At 46.4% G+C, this 21,129-nt stretch overlaps 1 long non-coding RNA gene across 1 annotated transcript; it reads left to right on the forward strand.

Annotated features, from left to right (window-relative positions):
* Positions 1–10,238: 10,238 nt before the first annotated feature.
* LOC139440112 (uncharacterized) lies at positions 10,239–11,802 on the forward strand. The gene is made up of 3 exons (XR_011650166.1): positions 10,239–10,465; positions 10,927–11,022; positions 11,643–11,802. It is a non-coding gene; the product is annotated as an uncharacterized lncRNA (long non-coding RNA).
* The last annotated feature ends 9,327 nt before the right edge of the window (positions 11,803–21,129 follow it).

Consider the following 21,129-nt stretch of genomic DNA (forward strand, 5'->3'; position numbering starts at 1 on the left):
CTAGACAAATTCGCATGATACTGCAATAAAAAGAGAACGAGGGAGCGATGAGTGGGATAGAACTGCGAGTACAGGAATTAACCGTCACCTCTATGGTCAAGTGGTTTTTGACAAACCCTCCAAGCCTGTGTTAATGGGGAAAAACAAGGCTCTTCAGCAAATGCTGCTGGGAGAACAGGTTATCTATAACCAAAAGAATGAAAGGCAACCCCTATCTCACTCTCTCTACAAGAATCAACTCAAGGGAAGCAGATGTGGCTCAACTGATGGAGCATCCACCTACCAGATGGGAGGCCCAGGGTTCAGACCCAGGCTCACCTGACCCATGTGGTGAGCTAGCCAACACGGAGCGCTGATGCACGCAAAGAGTGCCGTGCCCCGCAGGGGTGTGCCCTCCGTAGGGAAACCCCGTGCCCAAGGAGCACGCCCCCACAAGGAGAGCCGCCCTGTGCGAAAAAGTTCAGCCTGCCCAGGAGTGGTGCCATGCACACGGAGAGCTGACACAGCAAGACGACACAACAAAAAGAGACACAGATTCCCGGTTCCAATGACAAGAATGCAAGCAAACTCAGAAGAACACACAATGAATGGACACAGAGAACAGACAATGGGTATGGGGGAAGGGAAGGGAAGAGAAGTACATTTAAAAGCTTTCTAAAAAATTAATAAATAAATAAATGATAATAACATAAAAAAAAAAGAATCAACTCAAAATGGATACAAAGACCTAAATATAAAAGCAAGTACCAATAAACTACTAGAAGAAAATGTAGGGAAGCATCTTAAAAACCTTGTGTTATGTGGTGGTTTCTTGGACCTTACACCCAAAGCACAAACATCAAAAGAGAAATTACATAAATTGGACCTCCTTAAAACTAAACACTTTTGCACCTCCCAGGACTTTGTCAAAAGAAGGAAAAGGCAGCCAATTCAATGGAAGAAAATACTTAGTAATCACATGTCGAATAAGGGTTTAATATCCCAGATATAGAGAGAGATGTTACAACTCAACAATAAAAAGACAAATGACGCAAAAGACATGAATAGACATTTGTTGAAAGAAGAAATACAAATGTCAAGAAGCACATGAAAAAATATTCAACATCATTAATGATTAGGGAAATGCAAATCACGACGAGATATCATTTCACAGCTATCAGAAGGGCCACTATTAAAAAGTCAGAGAACTACAAGTGTTGGGGAGGATGTGGAAAGACAGGAACATTTATTCACTATTGGTAGGAATGCAGAATGCTACGGCCACTGTGCACGACTGTTTGGCAGTTCCTAGAGAAGTGGAATATAGATTCGCCACGTGATCCTGCACCACTACTACTGGGTACATTCCTGGAAGAACTGAGAACAGTGATATCAACAGAAATCTGCACACCTACCTTCATAGTGGCGTTATTCACAATTGCCAAAACCTGGAAACAGCCCACATGTCCAACAGCTGATGAACAGATAAACTGTGTTGTATTCACAGGACCGAAGATCATGCAGTGCTAAGAAGAAATAAAGTCATCAACCACAGGACAACGGGAATGCACCTGGAGGACAGGATGGTGAGTGAAGCACATCCCAGGCAACAGCAAATAGATATTTGTATTTTTTTTCCAGTTGTGGCTGTCAGGCACTTGCCCTGATAAAAAAAACTGTGGTGTATTGACATGATGGAACATTATGCGGGCAGTAAGAAGAAATGACGTCATAAAGCATATGACAACGTGGATGAATCTAGAGGACGTTATGTTGAGGGAAGCCAGCCGGACACAAAAGGACAAATACTATATGAGCAAGTTACCATTGACCAAATATATTGTGTAATATATTGTATGATTGAAAAAAAGTGTATATGTATGCAATATATTTTAGAAATGTATGATTTTATCCAACAGGGTTTTCTTTTTAAAATATTCTTTATATATTCTAGTATGAAATGTAAAAAATGAAGTAAAAAATAAAGTGAGGTTACACTAAAGAGTTGAGCATTGGAGACTTTAAACTTTGTTACTTAAGAAAAAGATGTAACAAACAAGAGAGAGTAATCAAACGTTATTTTTCAGCATAGTAAAACCAAGTGTGAAATATGACTATGGATAAAACTGCAGCTATGACTGTTCTCTTTGAAATTGAACAAATGTATGTTAACACTACAAAATGCTAATATTTTATTATCACTTATGCTATCTGAAAGAAACCTGACACAAATTACTACCTACTGCATGTTCCTATTTATATAAAATGTAAATCAGTTTATAAAGATGAAATTACATTTGTGGTTATGTAGGGATGGGGAAGGACTGCTAAGGGGCGTGGTTTTTTTTAAAGTACTAAAAATGCTCTAAAAATTTTTATGGTGATGAATGCACAACATTGTGATTATACTAAAAGTCACTGATTATAAACTTTGGATAGATTGTGTGGTATGTGAATATATCTCAATAAAATTCCTAAATACATAAATATAATTGTGCTTCTATTTCCAGCATGGAAATCCATTAGAGTTTTGAAAAATTTTCTTATTAGTTTATTTTTCTTCTTATTGAAATAATGAAAATATTCTGATGCTGACTGAGGTAACGATTCACATCAACGCGATTACACCAAATACCATGGGTTATACACTTTGAATCAACTGTATGCTTCTCTTAAAACATCAATAAAACACTGATTTCCTAAAAACATATACATGGATCAATAAAAGCAATTTATTAAAAAAAAAAAAAGAAAAGAAAAGGACTGCTAATCCTCATCCAAAGATTTCACTGCTAAGGTTTTCTTATAAAACCTTTCTGGATTTTCCCACTGAGAGCACATTGTATTCTTCCTCGTCACACTTAGGATCTGCTGAGTAACAGGGCACTAGGAGAACAGCGTGGTCATCTGCATGGAAGTGACAGGGCCCCAGCAGCCCTGCCTGGCTCCCCTTCCAGGAGGCAACTCTGTGAAAACCACCTTCAGAAGTGCAGGGGGAAGTGCAGGGGACAAGAGAAGGGGGTAAGGGTGAGAAGGTCCAGCCATCTGTCCTGAGTGAGAGCAGCGGCTCCACAGCCCTGAGCTGCTTCCCTAGAAGGGGACCAACTCTTCTAAGAGGCTGAGTACAGTAAGCACAGAGGAACTGCCAATCTGTCCTCCACAATGCCTGGCCATTGTACATTCCCACCAGCAGGGAATGAGGGTTCCCCTTCCTCCACATCCTCTCCAACACTTGAAGTCCTTTCGTTTTTAATAGTAGCCAGTCTAATGGGTGTAAGATGGTATCTCACTATAGATTTGATTTGCATTTCCCTTCTAATTATTGATGTTGAGCATCTTTTCATGTGCTTTTTAGCCATTTGTATTTCTTCTTTGGAGAAATGTCTGTTCAAATCTCGTGCCCATTTTTTAAAATGGGTTGTTTGTCTCCTTATTTTGAGATCAAGGATTCCTTTCCATATGCTGGATATTAGGCTCCCTCAGGTATCTGGTTACCAAATATTTCCTTGCATTAGGGAGGCTGCCTTGTCACTTTCTTGAGAAACTTCTTTGAAGTACAAAAGGTTTTAATTTTGAGGAGGTCCCTTTCATCTATTTTTTCTTTTTCTGCTCCTGCTTTGAGTGTGAGGTTCATGAAGCCATTTCCTATCACAAGGTCCTGTAGATCCTTCCTTAGGTTATCTTCCAAGGTCTTTATGGTCTTGGCTTTTCTATTTGGATCTTTGATGCACCTTGTGTTGATTTTTATATCAGGTGTTCATCTCTCATTCCTTTGCATATGGATATGCAGTTCTCCAAGGCTCATTTGTTGCAGAGGCCGTTCTCTCCCAGTTGATTGGGCTTGGTGCCCTGTCGAATATCAGGTGACTCTATACGTCAGGATCTATATCCCGACTCTCAGTCCAGTTCCATTGGTTAGTATGTCTGTCCTTGTGACAGTATAATGCAGTTTTGACCACTGTAGGTTTGTAGTATGTTTTAACGTCAGGTAGTGCCCTTCCTTGATTTCATTTTCCTTTTTCAATATGTCTGTGACTGTTCAGGGTACCTTGCCCTTCCAAATACATTTCACAGGGAGTATTTCCAAATCAGTAAAAAATGCTGTGTTTATTTTTATTAGGATTGCATTCACCCTGTAGATTATTTCGGGCAGTTTAGACACCTTAATGACGTTTATTCTTCCTATTGATGGACAGGGAATATTTTTCCATTTGTTTACGTCTTCTTTGATTAAAGTGTTGTGTAGATTTCTGTGTTTGTCATTTACATCTTTATTTAAATGTATTCCTAAGTATGTGATGTTTTTATATTATTATTACAAATGACGGTTTATTTCTTGATTTCCTCCTTCTATTGGTCATTATTGGTGTAGGTGTTTGGTTTTTGCACAGGTGTGCGGGGATCAAGCCGGGTAGTAGGTGATTGGGTGCCTGTGGCTGTCCGTCAAGGGTAGCACAGGCCCCCGTAGGGGCGTGGCGTCCCGGAGCGGGGCGGGAGCTCATTGGCTCAAGCGCTGGCGCCGACGCAGACGCTCCGCCCCTCAAGCCCCGCCCCGTCCCGGGCCCGAGGCCCCGAGAAGAGCTGGCGGCGTGTGGGGCGCACGAGGCCCTGCTGGGTGTTCCGGGGGCGCCGCCCGGGAGCCCGAGGGCGGGGGAGCGTGTGGTCGGCGGGCGTGGGGGCTGCGGGAGCGCTCGGCCCTTGCCCAGGGACCCCGCCCGTGTCCCGCCCGGGTAGCGGTAAGTTTGGGACGGAGTTGGCGTCGGGGCGGGACAGGCGGGCGGGGACCCCCCGGGGCGCGGAGAAGGGGGCGAGGAGCTCCCCGCTGGTGGCGTCGGGGGCGCGGGTCCCGGGAAGTCGTGCGGGCCCGGGTCCTGCGTGTCCTCAGGGCCTGGTGGGGCTCGGGCGGGGCCTGGGGGGGGCGCTGCTTCCGGGGCGACGCGGGGGCCGGGGGCGGGGGTGCAGTCGAGGGGGCGCGGGGTGCAGTCGGGGTGGGGCGTGGTGCACTCGGGGGGTGGTGCAGGTTGCAGTCGGGGGGGGGGGGCGCAGGGTGCAGAGGTGGGGGGGGGGCGCAGGTTGCTGTCGGGGTCCTGGCCCGGCGGGACTGTGGTGCCGGGGCCCGTGGCTCAGTAAGGTCCCGGGGGTTCACGAGAAGGGTGGCCCACCCTCACCCCCGCCCCTCCTGCGCCCCCCATGGTCCTGAACACCCCCACGGTCCCCCGTGTCCCCCCCAGGGCCCCTCTGGCCCCTGAATGTTGCCCCCAGGGTTCCTCCAGTCCCACAGCGCTTCCTCCTCCCACTTAGTCCCCCCTTTTCCTCACAGTCCCCCTTCCTGCAAGGTCCTACCCCCCCCAACGCTCCCTGTCCCCCCCACTCCCGCCTGTCCCCCCCCCCACTCCCTCCCCCCCACTCTCCCTCCTAACCCCCGCTGTCCCTCTCCACACCAGGTCCCTCCTTGGCTCCCATGGTCGTTCCTGCCCTCACCCCAAAGTCCCTCTTCCCCGTCTACTGTCCCTTTCCCCCAAGACCACCCCCCCCGTTGTCCCTCCCCGAACAGGCCGTCCAGCCCCCCTTGGTCCCTGACCCTCCAAAGTCCCCTCCTTTATCCCCCCCATGAACCAGCCCCCATCCACTGTCCCTCCCCCACACAATGTTTTCTGCCCCCCCCAAGGCTCCTGTCCCCCATGGCTCCTCCTGTCCCCCCACTCTCCCTCCTCCTCCCGCAGTCCCTCCTGTCCCCTCCCAGGTCCCTCTTCTTCCCCGCACAGTACCTCCTGTTTCCTGATGGTCCCTCCTGGTGCCCCACGCTCCCTCCATCCTCATGGTTACTCCCACCTCACCAAGGTCCCTCACCCTCAAGTTCTCTCCTGCCCCTTCACAGTCACTCCTGCACCCCTACCTTCCCTTCTCCCCCACAGTCCCTTCCCCCAAGGTCCCTTTAGCCCCCTCACGGCCTCTACTTCCCTCCACGAACCCTCCTGCCCCCCCACAGTATCTCCTCCCCCGCCAAGGTTCCTCCTGTCCCCCCCAGGTCCCTCCTATCCCCCCATGGTCCCTCCTTCCCGCTTACTGTCCCCCCCATTGTCCCTCCCCAAACAGGCCATCCTGCCCCTCCCATGAATCACCCCCACACACAGTCCATCCTCCCCACAATCCTTTCTACCCCCACATGGCTCCTCCTGCCCCCCCCTTCCTGCCTCCCCCATGGCCCCTCCTCCCCGGCCAAGGTCCCTCCTATCCCCCCCATGATCCCTCCTCCCCCGCCAAGGTCCCTCCTATCCCCCCATGGTCCCTTCTCCCCCGCCAAGGTCCCTCCTATCCCCACATGGTCCCTCTTATTCCTCCATGGTCCCTCTTGCTCCCCCCACGCACCTCCTGGTGTGCCATTCTCCCTCCACTCCCACGGCTCCTCCCTCCTCCCCAGGGTTCTTCCCCACCCCCATGGTCCTCCTCGCCCCCGCGGTCCCTCCTACCACCTCCACACTCCCTCGTGCCCCCCACAGTATCACCTCCCCTCGCGGTCCCTGCCTCCCCACAGTTCCTCCCCCACATGGTCCCTCATCCCCCCCACGGTCCCTCCTGCCCTTCCACAGTTCCTCCTCCTCTCCTACGGTCCCTCCTCCCCGTGATTGTCCCCCCACCCACTGTGTCCCCCCCAAAGTCCATCCTCCTCCATGTTCCCTCCTTCCCATGATCCTCCCCAACCCCGGTCCCCCCACATGGTCCCTCCTGTCCCCCCACCGTCTTCCCTTCCTCCAACTTTCCTTCCAGCACTCCCACGGTCCTCCTGTCACCCCACAGTTCCTCCTGTCCTCCCAAAGTCCCTCTTTCTCTCTCCCCCCATGATTCCCCACCCTCAGTGTCCCCTCAAAGTTTGTCCTCCTCATTGGTCCCTCCCGCCTATGGTCTTCCCTGCCCATGGTCCCCTCCAAGGTCCTTTCTCCCCCCACTGTCCCAGCTGCCCACCCCCACATTCCCTCCTTCCCCCTCAGTCCCTCCTGCCTCCCCTTGGTCTCTCCTGCCCCCCACAGCCCTTCCTGCCCCCCATGATCCCTCCTGCACCCCTGTGGTCCCCCCTCCCCTCCATGGTCCCTTCTCCCTCTCCACAGTCCCCCCTCCCTCCCTGCACTGCCCAGGGTCCCCCATGGTCCACCCCTTGGCCCTGCCCTGCACCCTCCTGGCCCTCCCAGGTCCCTGGTTGCTTCCCCTTTCAGCGCCCCCTTGCCAAGGCCCTACACTTCAGATGGCCCCTGGAGCCAGGCGGAGGCTGCTTCTCCCTCTTCTCCTCCCACCTGGAAAGGCCAGGCTCAGGGACTGGCCTGCAGCAGTGGCTCTTCCAGGGGTCACTGCTGAGGGGGAATTGGGGGCTCCTGGGGAAGGGCTCCTGGGAGGCCCAGGGGGAGCGTGACTGACCCCCGGTGTGTGCCTGCAGGGAGCACAGTGAGTGGGGCCCTCGCGGGAGGGGCCTCTGGGTGCAGGTTTGTGCCCGGCCTGGGAGCTTTGCAGGGACCACCACAGTTTGCGTCTAAAAGTGTGTGTCTGGCCCCAGAGGTCTGCAGGTGCGGCTCCTCCTGCTCTCAGGCATTTGCGTTCTTGGGGTCACAGCCCTGGTGAGTCACTTGAGCCTTTCCTTGTCTGTGTGTCCTGTTTCATTCCTTTCTGCTTTCTGGGATTCCACAGGGCAGGTGAGGGCTGGGTTCTAGGGCCCCCACCACTGTGTCCCCTCCTGGCTGTGGCTGCACTGTAGGCCCAGGACAGCCTCAGCCTTGGCTTCCCTCAGAGCTCCCCCTGGTCCCAGGACACTCTTTCCTTTTGGTGGTGGTGACAGGTTTTCTTAGAAGTGTGGTTTCCTGGAGTAACGCTGGGTGGAAACGGTTGGAGAGCTCTTGCTCAGGTGATAGCTTGCTAGGGCCGGAGGAGGGCAGCTGGCCGGTGGGGGCCACTGGATTTGGGTGCCTGCTAGGACCCTCTGCACAGCCTGGGAAAGGGCGCCTGCTGGCCAGGCCGCCTGCCCGAGGCTGCTGACGGTCCCAGGCATGTGCTGAGCATTTCTAGGGGCTCCAGGAGCCTCTCCTTGGCAGGGGGGTGACCTGGGTGTCTTGGGGACACCACTGTCGCCCTGCTTTGTCTACCAGGAGCAGTCACCCAGCTGGCCTTAAAGGAGCCTGGCTGCAGAGGACGCCTCTGTGCTTACTGTTCTCGGCCTCTTAGAAGAGTTGGTCCCGTTGTAGGGAAGCAGCTCAGGGCTGTGGAGCCGCTGCTCTCACTCAGGACAGATGGCTGGACCTTCTCAGCCCACCCCCTTCTCTTGTCCCCTGCACTTCCCCCTGCACTTCTGAAGGTGGTTTTCACAGGGTTGCCTCCTGGAAGGGGAGCCAGGCAGGGCTGCTGGGGCCCTGTCACTTCCATGCAGATGACCACGCTGTTCTCCTAGTGCCCTGTCACTCAGCAGATCCTAAGTGTGACGAGGAAGAATACAGTGCTACTCTCAGTGGTTTTATAAGAAAACCGTAGCAATGAAATCTTTAGATGAGGATTAGCAGTCCTTTTTCTTTTTTTTTAACAAATTAATTTTATTGATACATGTATGTTTTAACAATTCCGTTTTATTGATATTAAGAAAGCCTACAAGTCATTCAAAGTGTACAATGCATGGTATTTAGTATAATTACATGGATGTGCATTCATTACCTTGGTCATCATTAGAATATTTTCATTATTTCAATAATAAGAAAAATAAACTAATGAGAAAATTCTTCACACCCTCTGTTTGCCTGCTGGATATAACTTCCCTTTCTGGCAGCTCCAGCACAATTATTGATGTATTAAGCAGTTTTATTGAGATATATTCACAACGATATGAACTGTCCAAAGCGTGCCATCAGTGGCTTTTAGTATAATCACAGTGTGGTGCATTCATCGTTATAAAAATTTTTAGAATCTTTTTCAGTACTTTAAAAGGAAAATCTCAAGCCCCTTAGCAGTCATTCCCCAGCCCTATATAACCACTAACCTAACTTCATCTTTATAAACTGATTTACATTTTCTATCAGTGGAATCATGCAGTATGTAGTACTTAGAGTCAGGTTTCTTTCCCTTAACATAAGGGATATATTAATATTTTGTAGTGTTAACGTACATTTGTTCAATTTCAAAAATTACACTGATATATGCAGTTTTATCCATATTCATATTTCACACGTGATTTTTCCTATGCTAAAAAAGAACCTTTTGGTTACTCTATCTCTTTTGTTACCTCTGTTTCTTGAGCAACAGATGACATTTTAAAGTCTCCAAACTCAACTCTTCGGTGTAACCTCATCTATTTTCTTTTTCTTTTGTGCATTTAATAATTGAATATATAAACAATTTAAAGAAAAGAAAACACTTGAATAAAAACCATACAATTATAAATTGAATATATTGGGTATCTGGTAAGTTTTTTCCAATCCTACATTATATTACACGATACGTTTGGTTCATAGTCAACACAACCATATAGTATTTGATCTTTTGTGTCTGGCTTGCTTCCCTCAGCATAATGTCCCCTAGATTCAGCCATGGTGTCATGCGCTTTATGACTTCATTTCTTTTTCCTGCTGCATAATGTTCCTTCATGTGAATACACCGCAGTACGTTTATCCATTCATCAACGGATGGACACCCGGGGTGTTCCCAACTTCCGGCGATAGCGAATGATACTGCTTTGAACATGGGTGTGCTGATGTCCGTTTGTGTCCCTGCTATCAGGGCTGTATACCCAGTAGTGATGTTGCAGTGTCATGTGGCAAGTTTATCTTTAACTGCTTTAGTAACTGCCAAACAGTCCTCCACAGGGGGTGTACCACTGTGCTTTCCCACCCACAGTGAGTTAGCGTTCCTGTGTCTCCACGTCCTCTCCAGCACTGTGGTTCTCTGTCTGTGGCAGGATCACTGGAGTGGGATGTCAGGGACGGGATAACGTGGGAGGAAGCCCACCTCGCGTCCATATAAGGCCCATAAATGTACGTTCGTGGGGCATCGCCTCGGTGGATGGAGGTTCAGACGGTAACCGAAGGAATGTCAAATTCCCATCCTGGGGAGCTCTGCCACGTTCTCTAAGACATCAGCAAGAATCCCCCTAGAGTACAGGGACAATGACTAGTGGAGGAAGATGGTCTCCTGATGGACACTTGATATTGATGACTGTGTGTGCTTATGAACCTTCACACTCGAAATTGAAACTTAGCCTTCTGTTACAGGGTGCCTAAGAGTTGCCTCCTGGGAGCCTCCTCGTTCCTCACGTGCGGCCTCTCTCTAAGCCAAACTCAGCCTATAAATACATTGTCTGTCCCCCAGTGTGGGATATGACTCCAGGGTATGAGACTCCCTGGCACCGAGGGATTACTACCAAGTACCAACTAGCAATGCCACTGGAAAAAGACCTCGACCAAAATGAGGAAAAGATAAAAGAGAAATCAGTTGAGGTGCTAAGAGTCTGCAAAGGGAGGTGAGCCCAGAGGTTATCCCAGGGTTGATGCTTATGCATGTCTCAGCAGGGTCTCTCACTGCCAAAGTCGATGCTACCCCAGAGAGCTGGTGTCCTGAGTGTTCTGAAACATCCAGGCGCTGGAGCCAGGCAGACAGCTCAGGAGTTTGGTGCCCTGCCAGTGGTCACTACTTTGGAATTTATGGTCCCGCCGAGTGCACTGACTTGGGCCCAGTTGTTTCCCCACACGTGGCTCTTCTGTCCTTCTATTTATGTCTGTAATTAGCACTGAAGTTAGTCCTGTAGAGGCCTGCGTGTCCTCCAGGTAGGTTGTAGACAGGCCTTGGTGGGCTGCTTCCAAGGGCAGCGTGGTGGGGAGGTGCCTGAGATTAGATAGGTAGAGGTGCAGATCTGTTGATGGATGCAGCGCCTTTTGTTATCCATGCTCCAGCTCATAGACGTGTGTGTTTTTTTTCCTCCAGTTTTGGCTGCCGTACAGTTGCTCTAGGAATCATTGCACGGATACAGTTTCGTTTGTTTAGGAAAGACTTTTTGGAGTGGAGTCAGGATGAATTACGGTAAGTTCACATTTTTAAGAAACTGACAAAATGTTTCCCAAAGTGGCAGCACCGTTTTGCATTCTCACCGGAAATGTGTGAGGATTCCAGTTTTTCCACATTTTCTTTAACGGTTGGTATTACGTCTCTTGATTTTAGCCATTTTATTATCTATAGCAGATTTTAGCATGCATTTCCCTAGTGATGAAAAGGATCATACGTTTCTCCTTTGGTAAATGTGTATTCTCGTATTTCTCCCATTTTTAAGTGCTGTTTGCCTTTGTTTTAAAGAAGCATACAGTTCATCCACAGTGCACAATCGGTGGTATTTGGCACAATCACAAAGTCATGAGTTGATCCCCTCAGTCATCATTAGAGCATTTTCGTTAGTTCAATAATAATAATAAATGAAAAAAACAACTAGTAAAATACATCACCTCTTGATCTCTCTGTGCTTCCCCTGCTGTCCGCAGATCCCATTTCTAGGTATTTTTGCACAAATACTTTTTTTCCCTCTATACGTTGATTTATAGTGACATCTTACGTAGATGGAATCATACGTTATGTTACACAGTGCAATTAGGTGAGAGTAGTGCAAGCCTCCTGTATTTGTCCCGTTGTGTCTGGCTTGCTTCACTCAGCATCCCGTCCTCCAGTTCATCCATGTTGTCATCGGGTTCACGACTTGACTTCTTCACACCCCGGCACGATGTTCCTCCGTGTGAATACAGCACAGTGTGTTTATCCAGTCACCGGCTGATGGACACCCGGGCTGTTTCCGGCTTCTGGCAGTTGGGATAACGGCACTCTGAAGGTAGGTGTGCAGGTGTCTGACATGTCAGTGCTCTCAGTTCTCCTGGGAATATGCCCAGTAGTGCTGTTGCAGGGTCCCGTGGCAAGTCTATATTCAGCTTCTTTAGGAACTGCCCGACAGTCCTCCACCGTGGCTGTGGCCTTCTGCATTCCCACCAACAGTGAATAAGTGTTCCTGTCTTTCCTCATCCTCTCCAACACTTGCACTTCTCTGACTTTTTCATAGTGGCTATTCTGATAGCTGTGAAATCACATCTCATTTTGATTTGCGTTTCTCTAATCATTAATGATGTTGAATATTTTTTCATGTGTTTTTTGCCATTTGTATTTCTTCTTTGGACAAATGTCTATTCATGTCTTTTGCCCATTTTTCTATTGGGTCGTTTGTCTTTTTATTGTTGAGTTGTTACATCTCTCTCTATATCTTGTACATTAATCCCTAATTGGACATGTGGTGTCTAAGTGTTTTCTCCCATTGAATTGGCTGCCTTTTCCCCCGTTTGATAAAGTCCTGGGAGGTGCAAAAGTGTTTAATTTTCAGAAAGTCCCATTTATTTAATTTTTCTTTTGTCGTTTCTGCTTTGGGAGTAAGGTCCAAGAAACCACCACATACTACAAGGTCTTTAAGACATTTCTCTACATTTTCTACTAGTAGTTTTATGGTCCTTTTTTTTTTTTACAGAAACAATAAATGTATAATAGTTGTGAACTTAAAAAACATGTAACATCTCACTCTACCACCAGTAACTTGTATTGTTTTTAAACCTTTTAAACTAATGATTAAAGAACATTGTCAAAATATTACTACTAAACAAAGTATTTTTCCTCTAACCAATACAATTATTATCTTTATATCATTTATATATGAACATACATAAAAAAGTCTATAGCAAAAGTTGCGAACTTACAAAGCAAACATGCATAACGTCATGCAGGGGTCCCATACATCAACCCTCCACCAAAACCTTGTATTGTCATGGGACGTTTGCTGCAAACTATGAAAGAACACTGTCAAAATCTTACCACTAATCACAGTTCTTATCTTACATTTGGTGTGTTTTTTGGCCAAACCGCCCTATTATTTTTTAAATATGTATATTTTTATGACAAAAGTTGTAAACTTATCAAACAATTATGCACATGTGCAGAAATCTGATTATTGTCATGTCCATAGCGTACATTTGGCTCACTTTTCCATACTGCCTCAGTATCAACACAGTACATCTTTTGCATAGATGCAAGAATAGTATATTATGACTACTAACCACAGTCCATAGGTCCCTCCAGCTGTATTATTCCCATGCTTCTCCACATTCCCAACACCTGCCCTGGTAATATACATTTGTTGTAGCTCACAAAGGACACTCGTGCATCTGTGCCATCAACCACAATTCTCACCCACCTCTTGGTTTACCGTGCTATCCAGTTCCTAGATCATTCCCAAGCATTCCGTCAATTGGCATTTACATAACTAGACTACGATTTTCAGTCACATCCCCATTTATAAAGTAGCTGTTACTCACTGTGTGTTACCATCCACTCTATACATTTCCCCAATTTTACAGCACAGCTAACTAAAACTTCTACATACATTAAACATCAGTAGTCCACTCAGTTCCCCTCTTTTCTCCTTCAAGAATCCACCCCCTACCACTCGGTCTTGAAGATATTTTCCAATAATTTCTTCTAGAAGTTTTACGGTTCTTGTTTTCATTTTTAGTTTTTTGATCCATTTTGAGTTAATTTTTGGATAAGGTGTGAGATAGGTGTCCTCTTTTCCTTCTTTCAGCTATGGATGTCCAATTCTTTCAGCACCGTTTGTTGAATGGATTGTTCTGCCCAAGCTGTGTGAGTTTGACAGGCTAGTCAACAATCACTTGACCATACCTGTGAGGGTCTGTTTGTGAACCAGAAATTTGGTTCCACTGGTCTATTGTGTCTGTCTTTAGGCCAGTACCACGCTGTTTTTACCACTATAGGTAGGTATTATGATTTAAAGTCTGGAGATGAGGGTTTGCTTTTCCTTTTTATGGTGTTTCTGGCTATTCAAGACTCCTTTCCCTTCCAAATAAATTTAATGATTGTGTTTTCAGTTTTTTCTTTAATGCTGGTGGAATTTTTATCAGGATTGCATTAACTCTGTATATCAATTTGAGTAGAACTGGTATCTTAATGATATTTAGCCTTCTAATCCATGAGCATGGAGTGTGCTTCCAGTTATTTAGGCCTTTTTTAATTTGTTTTAACACTGAGGTGCAGTTTTCTGAATACAAGTGCTTTCCATCATTGGTTCAGTTTATTCCTATTTGAGTTTTATCTGTCGTATTATTTTCCCCACTTTTTTGACACTCTTGGTTACTCTTTTTGATATAATCTTCATTTCTAGACTCTCTTCCAGGCCTCTCTCTCCTGTCTTTCTTTTGCACACCCTTTAGTATCTCCTGAAATTCTAGTCTCTTGCTTAGAAATTCTATCAGTTTCTGTTTATCTGTGAATATTCTAATTTCACCCTCATTTTTGAAAGGCAGTCTTGCTGGATATAAGATTCTTGGCTGGAAGTTTTTCTCTTGTAATATCTTTAATATATCAGACCACTGTCTTCTTGCCTCCATGGTTTCTGGTGAGAAATCCGTACTTAACCTTACTGAATATCCCTTATATGTTATGCATTGGTTTTCTCTTGCTGCTCTCAGAATTCTCTGTCTTTGGCCTTTGACGTTCTGATGAGTATGTGTCGGAGTCGGTCTATTCGGATTTTCTCGGATGGGAGTATGTTGTACTTCCTGGACAGCGATACCTATTTTCTTCAATAGGGTTGGGAATTTTTCTACCATTATTTCTTTAAATAGTCCTTCTGCCCCTTTTCCCTTCTTTTCTCCTTCTGGGACACCCATGACACATATGTTTGCATGCCTTTTGCTGTCATTTAGTTCCCTGAGACCTTTTACAATTTTTTTCCATTCTTTTCTTCAACTCTTCTTTTGTAAGTTCACTTTCAGAGGCCATTTCTTCAAGCTCACCAATCCTTTCTTCTGCCTCCTCAAACCTGCTATTATATGATTCCAATGTTTTTTTTAATTTCATGAGTTGCACCTTCTTCATTCCCATAAGATCTGCTATTTTTCTATGTCTGCTTTCAAAGTCTTCTTTGTGCTCCTCCAATGTCGTCTTAATATCCTTAATCTCTTTAGCCATCTCATTGAATTTATTAAGGGGATTTGTTTGAACATGTATAATTAGTTGTCTCAACTCCTTTATGTCATCTGGAGGCTTATCTTGTTCTTTTAACTGGGCCGTAGCTTCCTGTTTCTTGGTGTGGATTGTAATTTTTTGTTGGTGTCTTTGCATCTGGCTTCCTAGAGTATTTATTCTGGGTGCAATCTTTCTCTTTAGTTTAGGGCTTCCTATCCTTCCTCCCTTGCTGATTGTGCAGTAGGAGCCAAGCATGTAGTTGTTGCTGTGAGCTGTGGAGTTTCAAGCCCCCTTCATTGCGCCGGGACCAGTGAAGCTTCTTCCAACTTTCTCCTTTGCCAGGGGTAGGGACAGAGTCACAGCCCCTGTGACTGGAATAATCCACGTGCAGGCCTAGACTGTAGTTGCCCAGAGAGACTGATGGAGCCTCACATCCCTTTCTCCCCTGCCTGGGGCAGGGATGGAGCTGCAGGTGTGGGCAGCAATCTATGCAGTGCGGGTCCTAAGATGACCACAGTGGCGCTGGTAGACTTCTGATTTTCAGTCTGTGCCAGCCAGAGTTCCCTGCAGTTACCTGTACAGGCTGGTGCAGGGCTCCTCAGTGTCCTCCCTGCCAGAGGCAGGGCTGAAACTTAGGCAGGCTGCAGGCTGATCTGCGGGAAAGAACCTGGTTCCTGCTGACCCTGAGAGTTTCAGTCAGCCCGGCTTCCCCTCAGGCTGGGGGTGGAGTCAGAATGGCGTCTGCTGGCCTGTTTCTGACTTTCGGCTTGGCTCGTTCTCACCCTTCCTGTTCCCAGGGTTATCTCTTAGCCAGCCAAGTCTCCCAATCAGTAGGTGAAATGGGCAGCCAACTGTCTTCTCCTCCTGTTTCTGGGAAGTGGATCTTCCAATTCCTGTCACAGAGCAGCTCCTGGGGCGGCTCGTGCCGCCAGAGTAGGATGATCACGGGCCTCCCTGGCTTGGCCGGTAATTTCCCAGAGAGGCTGGCTCAGGTCCCCGCAGCTTCCTCCCTGCTGGCTGGCGGTGGCACTGGGGCCTAGGCTGGAGCTGCAATGTGATCTTGGTGGGAAGAAGCCGGTCCCCGCCAGCACTGGGATCCTCAGTCCACCCCGCTTCCCCTCGTGACAGGCGTGGAGTTAAGATGGCAGCTCCCGGCCTCTTTCTGACTTGGACAGGCTCAAACTTCTTCTCAGGATTATACTGTAGCCCGCTGAATTTCCTCATCAGTAGCTGAAGTTGGTGCCCATCCATCTCTTCCTCACCCATGTTTTTAAAAATTGTATTTACTTATTTATTTATTTATTTCTCTCCCCTTCCTCCCCCACCCCGGGAATCTGTGTGTCTTTTTGTTGCATCATCTTGTCGTGTCAGCTCTCCGTGTGTGCCACACCACTACTGGGCACTCTGCACTTTGTTTTGCGCTGGGCCGCTCTCCTTACGGGGCACACACCCTGCGCGTGGGTGTCCTGCGTGGCACGGCACTCCTTGCGCGCATCAGCACTGCACATGGGCCAGCTCCACACGGGTCAAGGAGGCCCGGGGTTTGAACTGTGGACCTCCCATGTGGTAGACGGACGCCCTAACCACTGGGCCAAGTCTGCCGCCTCTCACCAGTTTTGGGAAGTGGAGCTTTGATTCCAGCCTCGGAGCTGCTCCTGAGGCGGCTTGTACCTCCAGTGGAGGATGGCACCGGCCCCCAGGGTGTGGAGCCTCTACTTACGAGTCTTCTCTGCAGATGGGCATCTCCTCCTTCCACTCCCCCAAGGATGTTGCAGGAAGCTCTTCTGGCCTCCTGGAGCCCCCAGACGATGCTTCAGCTGGCTCAGAGAGCTCTGGGTGTTTGCTAACTGCCCTGCAGCAGGAGCGGACTGTAGGAGCTCCTTACTCCTCCGCCATCTTCCTGGTTCTCCGGTACTTGCTTTGATATTTAGGTGTTTGATCCATTTTGAGTTGATTCTTGTATGGAGAGTGAGATGGGGGTCTTTTTTAATTCTTTTGGTTATTTATAACCTGTTCTATAGGAATTTGTTGAAGAGTCTGTTTTTTCCCATTCACACAGACTTGGTAGGCTTGTCAAAAACTGCTTGACCATAGAGGTGAGAGTATATTTCTGTACTCTCAATCTTATTGCACTGATTGGTGTATCTCTTTTTATGGCAGTGTCATGCTGATTTGTCCACTGTAGCTTTGTAATATGTTTCAAGGTCAGTGAAATTTTTCCTACGTTGGTCTTCTTTTTCAGAATACTTTTGGCGCCTCGTGTGCACTTTCCCTTCCAAATGATTTGGCAATTGTCTTTCCTATTTCTGTAAAGTAGACTGTTGGAATTCTCATTGGTATGGCAGTGAATATATCAATCATTCTGGGTACGATTCACCTCTTTATGATATTTAGTCTTCCAGTCCATGAACACGGAATGTCTTTCCAATTGTTTCGGTCTTTTTAAATTTCTTTTAGCATTGTTTTGTAATTTTCTCCTTATAGGTCCTGTGCTGCTTTTGTTAAATCGATTGCTGGATGTTGGAGTCTTTTTGTTGCTCTTGTACATGAAATTTTCCCCTGATTTCCTCCTCAGGTTGTGCAGCGCTAGTGTACCTAAACATTGCTGATTTCTCCGTGTCGATCTTGCTGCCTGTCACTGTGCTGAACTCAGTTATTAGCTCAAGTAGCTTCGGTGTAGACATTTCAGAATTTCCTAAATATAAGATCATGCCTTCCGAAAACAGAGTTTTCCTTCCTCTTTTCTTATTTGGATGCCTTTATTTTTTTCTCTAGTTGCTCTACCTAGAGCGTCTATTGCAATGTCAAAGAACAATGGTGCTAGTGGACATCCTTGTCTTGTTCCCGGTCTCAGAGAAAAAGCTTTCAGCCATTCCCCCTGGGTACGATGTTAGCTGTGGGTTTTTTCTTATGTGCCTGTTACCTTATTCAGGAATTTCCCTTCTACTCATCTGTTTTGAAATGTTTTTATAAGAAACAGTGTTGGATTTTGTCAAATGCTTTTTCTGCTGTTATTCAGATGATCATTTGGTTTCATTTCGTTCACTTTGTTAATGTGGTGTATTTCATTGATTGATTTTCTTATGTTGAACCAGCTTTGCCTACCGAATAAATCCCATTTGGTTTTGATAGATAAGTCTTTTGATGTGCTGCTGGATTCGATTTATAAATATTTTGTTGAGAATTTTTGCATCAATCTTAATTAGAGAGATTGGTCTGTAATTTTCTTTTCCTTCCAGTGTCTTTGTTTGGCTTTGGTATTACGGTGATGTTGGCTTCCTAAAATGTGTTGGGTTATTTTTCTTCCTCTTCAATATTTGGAAGAGTTTAAGCAGGATTGGTGTTAATTCTTTTTGAAATGTTTAGGAGAATTCACCTGGGAAGGCAGATGGTCCTGGAGTTTTCTCTGTTGGGAGATTTTTGAAAACAGATTCAGTGTCTTTAATTGTAATTGGTTTGTTAAGTTCTTATGTATCTTGTAGTGTCAATGTAGGTTAGGTTGTGCATTTCTAGAAATGTGAGCATTTCATCTAGGTTGATTAGTTTATTGACATACAGTTTCTGGGAATATCTTCTTATGATCCTTTCTAGTTCTTGGGTTGCCCCTTTTCATTTCAAATTGTATGTATTAGGTTCTTCTTTTTTTTTTTTTCCTTTGTTAATCTTGCTAGGAGTTTGTGAATTTTACTAATCTTCTCAAAGAATCTGCTTTTGTTTTGATTTTCTCCATTTCTTTTTCTTCTCAATTTCATTTATTTCTTCTCTAATCTTTATTATTTCTTCTCTTTTCTTTGAGGACTGGTTTGCTGTTCTTTTTCTAATTTCTCATTTTGTTCCCTTAATTCTTTGAGTTTCGCTCTTTTTTCTTTTTTAATACAGGCTTTTAGGTCTATAACTTTCCCTCTCAAGACTGCCTTTGCTGTATCCCATTAGTTTTGATAAATTGTGGTCTCATTTTCATTTGTCTGATTTCACTTGCACTTTCTTCTTTCACCCAGTAATTATCTTAGAGTGTGTTGTTTAACCTGCACACATTTGCCAAGTTACCTTTTGCCTGTCTGTTATTGATTTTATTTCATTCCCCTATGATCTGAGAAGATGCTTTATATAATTTCAGTCTTTTTATATTTATTGAGAGCTGCATTATGCCCTACCATGTGGTCTATCCTGGAGAAGGATCCTTGGGCACGTGTAAAGAATGTATATCCCAGTGAATTTGAATGCTGCCTTCTGTCTATGTCTGTTAGGTCTAACTCATTGATCGTATTGTTTCAGTTCCCTCTTTCCTCGTTGGTCTTCCATCTAGTTCCATCTAATGATGTGAGAGGTATTTTGAAGTCACCAATGATTATTGTAGAGATGTCTGTTTCTCCCTTCAGTTTTCCCAGAGTTTCTTTCATGTATTTCGGGGACCTCGGTTAGGTGCGTAGATATTTATGCCTGTGACATCTTTTTTTAAAAAAATTATTTATTTATTATTATTTTTTTAAATTACATTAAAAAAAATATGAGGTCCCATTCAACCCCACCGCCCCCGCCCCCCACTCCCCCCGCAGCAACACTCTCTCCCATCATCATGACACATCCATTGCACCTGGTAAGTTCATCTCTGAGCATCACTGCACCCCATAGTCAATGGTCCACATCATAGCCCAGACTCTCTCACGTTCCATCCAGTGGGCCCTGGGGGGATCTACAATGTCCCGTAATTGTCCGTGAAGCACTATCCAGGGCAACTCCACGTCCCGAAAACGCCTCCACATCTCCTCTCTTCCTCCCGTTCCCCACACCCAGCAGCCACCATGGCTACCGTTCCCACACCCATTCCACATTTTCTCTGTGGACATTGGATTGGTTGTGTCCATTGCACACCTATGTCAAGTGAGGGCTTAGATTCCACATGGGCACTGGATGCACTCCTCCCGCTTCCAGTTGTAGACACTCTAGGCTCCATGTTGTGGTGGTTGACCTTCTTCAACTCCACGTTAGCTGAGTGGAGTAAGTCCAGTAAATCAAAGTGTAGGAGCTGAAGTCTGTTGAGGCTCTGGGCCTGGGTGTCATATTATCAGTCCAGAGATTCAAATCCCCTACATATATCTTAAACCCAGCACCAACTACAATTCCAGTAAAGTAGCATGCAAGTCTTGTGAAAAGAGATCCCCTCTGAGTCCAATTCCATCACGCAGAAACACCAGCTCCAAAGAAGGGCCATCTGTCATGGCAGTGAACCCCTTCTGCCATGACCATAGAACCCGTGGGTCTCTTTATCCCTCAAAAGAACCAATACCTGGGGTTGTATCTACCTTATCTGTCTCTTAGACTCTGTTCAGTTGTACATAGGGGTATTCCTTCTGACAACCTCCAGACTCTTTTTTAGAGGCTCACAGCCTTATAATCTCATTTCTCCTTTCCATTTCCCCCTTACATTAGGTCAAACAGCCTCCCGAAGTCATGTTATTATATGTAGACAGGTATATTCTGCTGTTCCGCATTGAATCTTTAATTCAAGGGTCATTTTCTAGTTGCTTCTTCAGCTGGTATGTGGTAGTGATCCCTCGGTGCCAGGGAGGCTCATCCCCGGGTGTCGTGTCCCACGCTGGGGGGAATGCATCGCATCTACACGCTGAGTTTGGCTGTGAGAGTGGCCACATTGGAGTAACATGAAGGCTGTCAGGAGGAAACCCCCAGGCACAATGCTACTCTAGGCCTTGTTCTTATTGCAGGTGTATAGGCTCAAAAGTGTAGCCATTAGTATCAAGAGCCCACTGTTGGGCCGTCCTTCCTTCCTGGTTCTTGCCGTTGCACCTGGAGGATTGCCGCTGCTCTCCCAGGGCCCACAACAGTGACCCCCCGGCCAGGAGCCCAGTACCCCCCCACCTGTTGTTTTTAATTGTTTCCACTATGAGTATATGTAGACATTACCATATACCCTGGGCATATGCCCTGTATAACTCCCTGTCAACCATATATATCCTGTCAATAACATCCCATATCAGTATTCCTCCACTGCCATTGTTGAACCACTCTGTGATCCAAAACTTCCCGTAAAGTGAATCCCAACATAATGTCAGCTTCAGAAGAGTCTTAGATCACCGAAATTCATATATACAATATACAGTATTT

This window comes from Dasypus novemcinctus, chromosome 12 (genome assembly GCF_030445035.2).
Source record: "Dasypus novemcinctus isolate mDasNov1 chromosome 12, mDasNov1.1.hap2, whole genome shotgun sequence".
NCBI lineage: Eukaryota > Metazoa > Chordata > Mammalia > Cingulata > Dasypodidae > Dasypus > Dasypus novemcinctus.